Genomic DNA, 7,050 nt, shown 5'->3' with positions numbered 1-7,050 from the left:
CCATTTCGAGTTCTGTAGCTCCAGAAAATCCACTTTGGGTGCAGGGAGGTCAGAATCCAACAGCATCAGCAGTCCTTTTTCAACCTCTGAATCTGATTTCTGCTCAAGTCCCTCAATTTCAGCCAGAAAATACCTGAAATTACAGAAAAACACACAAACTCATAGTAAAGTCCAGAAATGTGAATTTAACATAAAAACTAATGAAAACATCCCTAAAAGTAACTAGATCCTACTAAAAACATACTAAAAACAATGTCAAAAAGCGTATAAATTATCCGCTCATCACAACACCAAACTTAAATTGTTGCTTGTCCCCAAGCAACTGAAAATCAAATAGGATAAAAAGAAGAGAATATACTATAAATTCCAAACTATCAATGAAACATAGCTCCAATCATATGAGCGGGACTTATAGCTTTTTGCCTCTTGAATAGTTTTGGCATCTCACTTTATCCATTGAGGTTCAGAATGATTGGCATCTATAGGAACTTCAGATTTCGAATAGTGTTATTGACTCTCCTAGTTCAGTATGATGATTCTTGAACACAGCTTCTTTATGAGTCTTGGCCGTGGCCCTAAGCACTTTGTTTTCCAGTATTACCACCGGATACATAAATGCCACAGACACATAATTGGGTGAACCTTTTCAGATTGTGACTCAGCTTTGCTAAAGTCCCCAATTAGAGGTGTCCAGGGTTCTTAAGCACACTCTTTGTTTTTGCTTTGGACCTTGACTTTAACCGCTCAGTCTCAAGTTTTCACTTGACACCTACACGCCACAAGCACATGGTTAGGGACAGCTTGGTTTAGCCGCTTAGACCAGGATTTTATTCCTTTAGGCCCTCCTATCCACTGATGCTCAAAGCCTTGGGATCCTTTTTATTTGCCCTTGCCTTTTGGTTTTAAGGGTTATTGGCTTTTTCTGCTTGCTTTTTCTTTCTATTTTTTTTCTACATTTTTTTTTCGCCTATTTTTTTTCTTCTTTTTTTTTTTTCTGCAAGCTTTGTTCTTTGCTGCTTTTTCTTGCTTCAAGAATCATTTTTATGATTTTTCAGATTATCAAATAACATGTCTCCTAGTCATCATTCTTTCAAGAGCCAACATATTTAACATTCTTAAACAACAACTTCAAAAGACATATGCACTGTTCAAGCATACATTCAGAAAACAAGAAGCATTGTCACCACATCAATATAATTAAACTAAGTTCAAGGATAAATTCGAAACTCATGTGCTTCTTGTTCTTTTGAATTAAACATTTTTCATTTAAGAGAGGTGATGGATTCATAAGACATTCATATCTTTAAGACAAAGTTACTAACTACTAATGATCATGTAGTGAAGACACAAGCATAGATAGGCACATAACGTAGAAAACGAAAAACAGAAGAAAGAAGAACAAGGGATGAATCCACCTTAGTGATGATGGCGTTTCAATGATGTTCTTGAGCTCTTCTATGTCTTTTCCTTGCCTTTTGTTGCTCCTCCTTCATTGCTTTTAGATCTTCTCTGATTTCATGAAGGATGATGGAGTGCTCTTGATGTTCCACCCTTAGTTGCTTCCAATAATTGTGTGGAAGAAAATGTATCCCCTGAGGTATCTCAGGGATCTCTTGATTTGCAGTCAAATGTTCTACCACTGAGCTATAGATCCTTTACATAATTGTTTTACCACACCAAACTTAGAATGTTGCTCGCCCTCGAGCAAAAGAAGAAGGAATAGATGAAGAAGAAGATGTGGAAATAAAAACTAAGATTATGAGGAGGTAAAGTGGGGATCCTGTGGGGTCCACAGATCCTGAGATGATCCTGTGGTGTCCACAGATCCTGAGGTGTCAAGGCATTTACATCCCTGCACCAATTTAGGCATGCAAAATGCCCTTGCACACAACTCTGGGTGTTCAGCGCCAGGTTGGTGCCCATTTTGGGCGTTCAACGCCCCTTTGCTGCCATTTCTGGCGTTGAACGCCAAAACCATGCTTGTTCTGGGCGTTCAGCGCCAGGATGCTCCCATTCTGGGCGTTCAGCGCCAGACAGATGCTCCTCCAGGGTGTGATTTTTTTTCTGCTGTTTTCGATTCCGTTTTCAATTTTTATATTTATTTTGTGACTCCTCATGATCATGAACCTATAAAGACACATAACTAAGAAAAATATAGTTAGATAAATAAACATTGGGTTGCCTCCCAACAAGCGCTTCTTTAATGTTAATAGCTTGACAGTGGGCTCTCATGGAGCCTCACAGATGTGCAGAACTTTGTTGAGACTCTCCAACACCAAACTTAGAGTTTGGATATGGGAGTTCAACACCAAACTTAGAGTTTGGTTGTGGCCTCCCAACACCAAACTTAGAGTTTGACTGTGGGGGCTCTGGTTGACTCTGCTTTGAGAGAAGCTTTTCAAGCTTCCTCTCCATGGTTGCAGAGGGAGATCCTTGAGTTTTGAATATAAGGGAGTTCTCATTCCATTGAAGGAATATTTCACCTCTGTCAACATCAATCACAGCTCTTGCTGTGGCCAGGAAAGGTCTTCCTAGGATGATGGATTCATCCTCTTCCTTTCCAGTATCCAGGACTATGAAATCAGTAGGTATGTAAAGGCCCTCAACCTTTACTAATACATCTTCTACTTGTCCATAAGCCTGTCTTCTTGAGCTGTCTACCATCTCTAGTGAGATTTTAGCAGCTTGCACCCCATAGATTCCCAGTTTCTCTATTACAGAGAGGGGCATGAGGTTTATTCCTGAACCAAGGTCACATAGAGCCTTAAAGATCATGGTGCCTATGGTACAGGGTATTATGAACTTTCCAGGATCCTGTCTCTTCTGAGGCAATGTCAGTTGATCCAGATCACTTAGTTCGTTGATGAACAAGGGAGGTTCAACTTCCCAAGCATCAATGCCAAACAATTTGGCATTCAGCTTCATGATTGCACCAAGAAACTTGGCAGTTTGCTCTTCAGTGACATCCTCATTCTCTTCAGAAGAGGAATACTCATCAGAGCTCATGAAGGGCATAAGGAGGTTCAATGGAAGCTCTATGGTCTCTAGATGAGCCTCAGAGTCCTTTGATTCCCCAGAGGGAAGCTCCTTATTGATCACTGGACGTCCCAGGAGGTCTTCCTCCTTGGGATTCACGTCCTCTCCTTTCCTTACAGGTTCGCCATGGCGCTTATGTCAATGGCCTTGCACTCTCCTTTTGGGTTCTCTTCTGTATTGCTTGGGAGAGTACTAGGAGGGATTTCAGTGATCCTTTTACTCAGCTGGCCCACTTGTGCTTCCAAATTTCTAATGGAAGACCTTGTTTCATTCATGAAACTTACAGTGGCCTTAGATAGATCAGAGACTAGATTTGCTAAATTAGAAGCGTTTTGTCCAGAGTTCTCTGTCTGTTGCTGAGTTGATGATGGAAAAGGTTTGCTATTGCTAAACCTATTTCTTCCACCATTGTTAAAGCCTTGTTGAGGCTTCTGATCCTTCCATGAGAAATTTGGATGATTTCTCCATGTTGAGTTATAGGTGTTTCCATAAGGTTCACCTAAGTAATTTACCTCTGCTATTGCAGGGTTCTCAGGATCATAGGCTTCTTCTTCAGAAGATGCCTCTTGAGTACTGTTGGATGCAGCTTGCATTCCATGCAGACTCTGAGAAATCATATTGACTTGCTGAGTCAATATTTTATTCTGAGCCAATATGGCATTCAGAGTATCAACCTCAAGAACTCCCTTCTTCATAGGCGTCCCATTGCTCACAGGATTCCTTTCAGAAGTGTACATGAACTGGTTATTAGCAACCATGTCAATGAGTTCTTGAGCTTCTGCAGGCATTTTCTTTAGGTGAATGGATCCACCTGCAGAAGTGTCCAATGACATCTTTGATAGCTCAGATAAACCATCATAGAATATATCCAGGATGGTCCATTCTGAAAGCATGTCAGAAGGACACTTTTTGGTCAACTGTTTGTATCTTTCCCAAGCTTCATAGAGAGATTCACCTTCTTTCTGTCTGAAGGTTTGAACATCAGCTCTAAGCTTGCTCAGCTTTTGAGGAGGAAAGTACTTGGCTAAGAAAGCCGTGACCAGCTTATCCCAAGAGTTCAGGCTGTCTTTGGGTTGAGAATCCAACCATAATCTAGTTCTGTCTCTTACAGCAAAAGGGAAAAGCATGAGCCTGTAGACTTCAGGATCTACTCCATTAGTCTTAACAGTATCACATATCTGCAAGAATTCAGTTAAGAACTGAAAAGGATCTTCAGATGGAAGTCCATGAAACTTGCAGTTCTGCTGCATCAGAGAAACTAATTGAGGTTTCAGCTCAAAGTTGTTTGCTCCAATGGCAGGAATGGAGATGCTTCTTCCATGTAAATTGGAATTAGGTGCAGTAAAGTCACCAAGCATCCTCCTTTCATTATTATTATTTTCGCCTGCCATCTCCTCTGCCTGTTCGAAAATTTCTGAAAGGTTATCTCTGGATTGTTGTATTTTAGCTTCTCTTAATTTTCTCTTCAGAGTCCTTTCAGGTTCTGGATCTGCTTCCACAAGAATGTTCTTATCCTTGCTCCTGCTCATATGACAAGGAAGAATGGCTAGAAAAATGATAATAATAATAGAGATCCTTTATACCACAGTATAGGGATCCCTTTGTAAGTAGAAGAAGAGGGGGAGATAAAGGATGTGATGTAAAGGAAGAAACACAACTGTGAGGATTGGAATGTGAGATGAGATGTTAGGATATGAATGAATAAATAGAATGAGATGAGAGAGAGAGAGGGAATTTTCGAAAATTATTTTTGAAAAGGAGTTAGTGATTTTTGAAAATATTTTTTGAAAATTGTTAGTATTTTTTTCGAAAATTTTTTTGAAATAAAAATAAAAATAAAATAATTAGTTAATTAAAAAGAAATTTTTGAAAAAGGGGGAGATATTTTCGAAAATGAGAGAGAGAGAGTTAGTTAGGTAGTTTTGAAAAAGATAAGAAACAAACAAAAAGTTAGTTAGTTAGTTGAAACAAATTTTGAAAAGATAAGAAGTTAGGAAGTTAGAAAAGATATTTTGAAAAGATATTTTTGAAAAAGATAAGATAAGAAGATATTTTTGAAAAGATATGATAGAAATTAGTTTTGAAAAAGATTTGATTTTTAAAATCACAATTAATGACTTGATTCATAAGAAATCATAAGATATGATTCTAGAACTTAAAGTTTGAATCTTTCTTAACAAGCAAGTAACAAACTTCAAATTTTTGAATCAAAACATTAATTGATTAGTTATTTTCGAAAATTTGCTTATAAAAATAAGAAAAAGATTTTTGAAAAAGATTTTTGGAATTTTCGAAAATAACTAAGAAATTTGAAAAAGATTTGATTTTTGAAAAAGATTTTGAAAATTGAAAATTTGCTTTGACTCATAAGAAACAATTTGATTTTAAAAATTTTTGAAAAAGTCAATCCAAATTTTCGAATTTGATGAGAGAAAAAGGGAAAGATATTTTTTTTTATTTTTGAATTTTTATGATGAGAGAGAAAAACACAAAAAAAATGCAATGCATGAAATTTTTAGATGAAAACATGTGATGCATGCAAGAATGCTATGAATGTCAAGATGAACACCAAGAACACTTTGAATGTCATGATGAACATCAAGGACATATTTTTGAAAACTTTTTAATGCAAAGAAAACATGCAAGACACCAAACTTAGAATTCTTTAATGCTTACGCACTAAGAATTCAAGAATGCATATGATAAACATGAAAAGACACAAAACAAAAAATCATCAAGATCAAACAAGAAGACTTACCAAGAACAACTTGAAGATCATGAAGAACACTATGAATGCATGATATTTTCGAAAAATACAAGATGCACATGCAATTGACACCAAACTTATAATGTGACTCAAGACTCAAACAAGAAACAGAAAATATTTTTGATTTTTATGATTTTCTAATTTTTTTTTGGATTTTTATTTTATATTTTTCGAAAATTAGAAGAAAAAATAAGGATTCCAAAATTTTTAATATGAATTCCAAGAATCTTGCCATGTTAGTCTAAAGCTTCAGTCCAGGAATTAGACATGGCTCACTAGCCAGCCAAGCTTTCAATGAAAGCTTCAGTCCAAAACACTAGACATGGCCAATGGCCAGCCAAGCTTCAGCAGGTGATCGTGGATCAACAGCGGGTAGATCAGGAACAGTAGCAGGTGGATTAGCTCCAACTAGCTTGCTCTTGATAACCAATCGCAAGCCTCAGTCCAAATGAATTTAGACATGGCTTTACAGCCAGCCAGACTGCAACATATAATTACATGGGCTGGAGTGATTAGTTGAATACCAATCCCAAAGTAGTTTGGGTATGGCTTTACAGCCAGATATGATTCAACATATTTCATGAAACACTAGAATTCATTCTTAAAAATTTTGAAGCCATAGAATAATTTATTTTTGAAAACATTTTTATTTTTTTCGAAAACAGATGAGAAAATTTTAGAAATATTTTTGAAAAATTTTTGAAAAGAAAATAAAAAGAAAATTACCTAATCTGAGCAACAAGATGAACCGTCAGTTGTCCAAACTCAAAGAATCCCCGGCAACGGCGCCAAAAACTTGGTGCTATTGCCGGATCAAAAGGGAATCTGGCACTGATGTTACCGGACCAAAAGCTTGCCGAAGACTCAAACAATCCCCGGCAACGGCGCCAAAAACTTGGTGCACGAAATTGTGATCTCCAGGCTCGAACAAATCCTGGTAATGGCTCCAGAGCTTGGTGCTTTGATCTTAATTCATAATTGTCACAACTTCGATACAACTAACCAGCAAGTGCACTGGGTCGTCCAAGTAATACCTTACGTGAGTAAGGGTCGAATCCCACGGAGATTGTTGGTATGAAGCAAGCTATGGTCACCTTGTAAATCTCAGTCAGGCAGATATAAAGTGATAATGGTGTTTTCGAATATTATATAATAAAATAGGGATAGAGATACTTATGTAAATCATTGGTAGGAATTTCAGATAAGCGAATGGAGATGCTTTTCGTTCCTCTGAACCTCTGCTTTCC

At 37.3% G+C, this 7,050-nt stretch overlaps 1 non-coding gene across 1 annotated transcript; it reads left to right on the top strand.

Moving 5' to 3' along the window:
- The first annotated feature begins 3,923 nt into the window (after positions 1–3,923).
- LOC148549025 (small nucleolar RNA R71) lies at positions 3,924–4,031 on the top strand. Its single transcript, XR_015898285.1, has one exon. It is a non-coding gene; the product is annotated as a small nucleolar RNA R71 (small nucleolar RNA).
- The last annotated feature ends 3,019 nt before the right edge of the window (positions 4,032–7,050 follow it).

The sequence above is a fragment of the Arachis ipaensis genome, chromosome B8 (assembly GCF_059453495.1).
Source record: "Arachis ipaensis isolate K30076 ecotype BB chromosome B8, ASM5945349v1, whole genome shotgun sequence".
Lineage (NCBI taxonomy): Eukaryota > Viridiplantae > Streptophyta > Magnoliopsida > Fabales > Fabaceae > Arachis > Arachis ipaensis.
The sequence above is the reverse complement of the archived record's forward strand: the minus strand, read 5'-3'. Positions and strand labels throughout refer to the sequence as shown.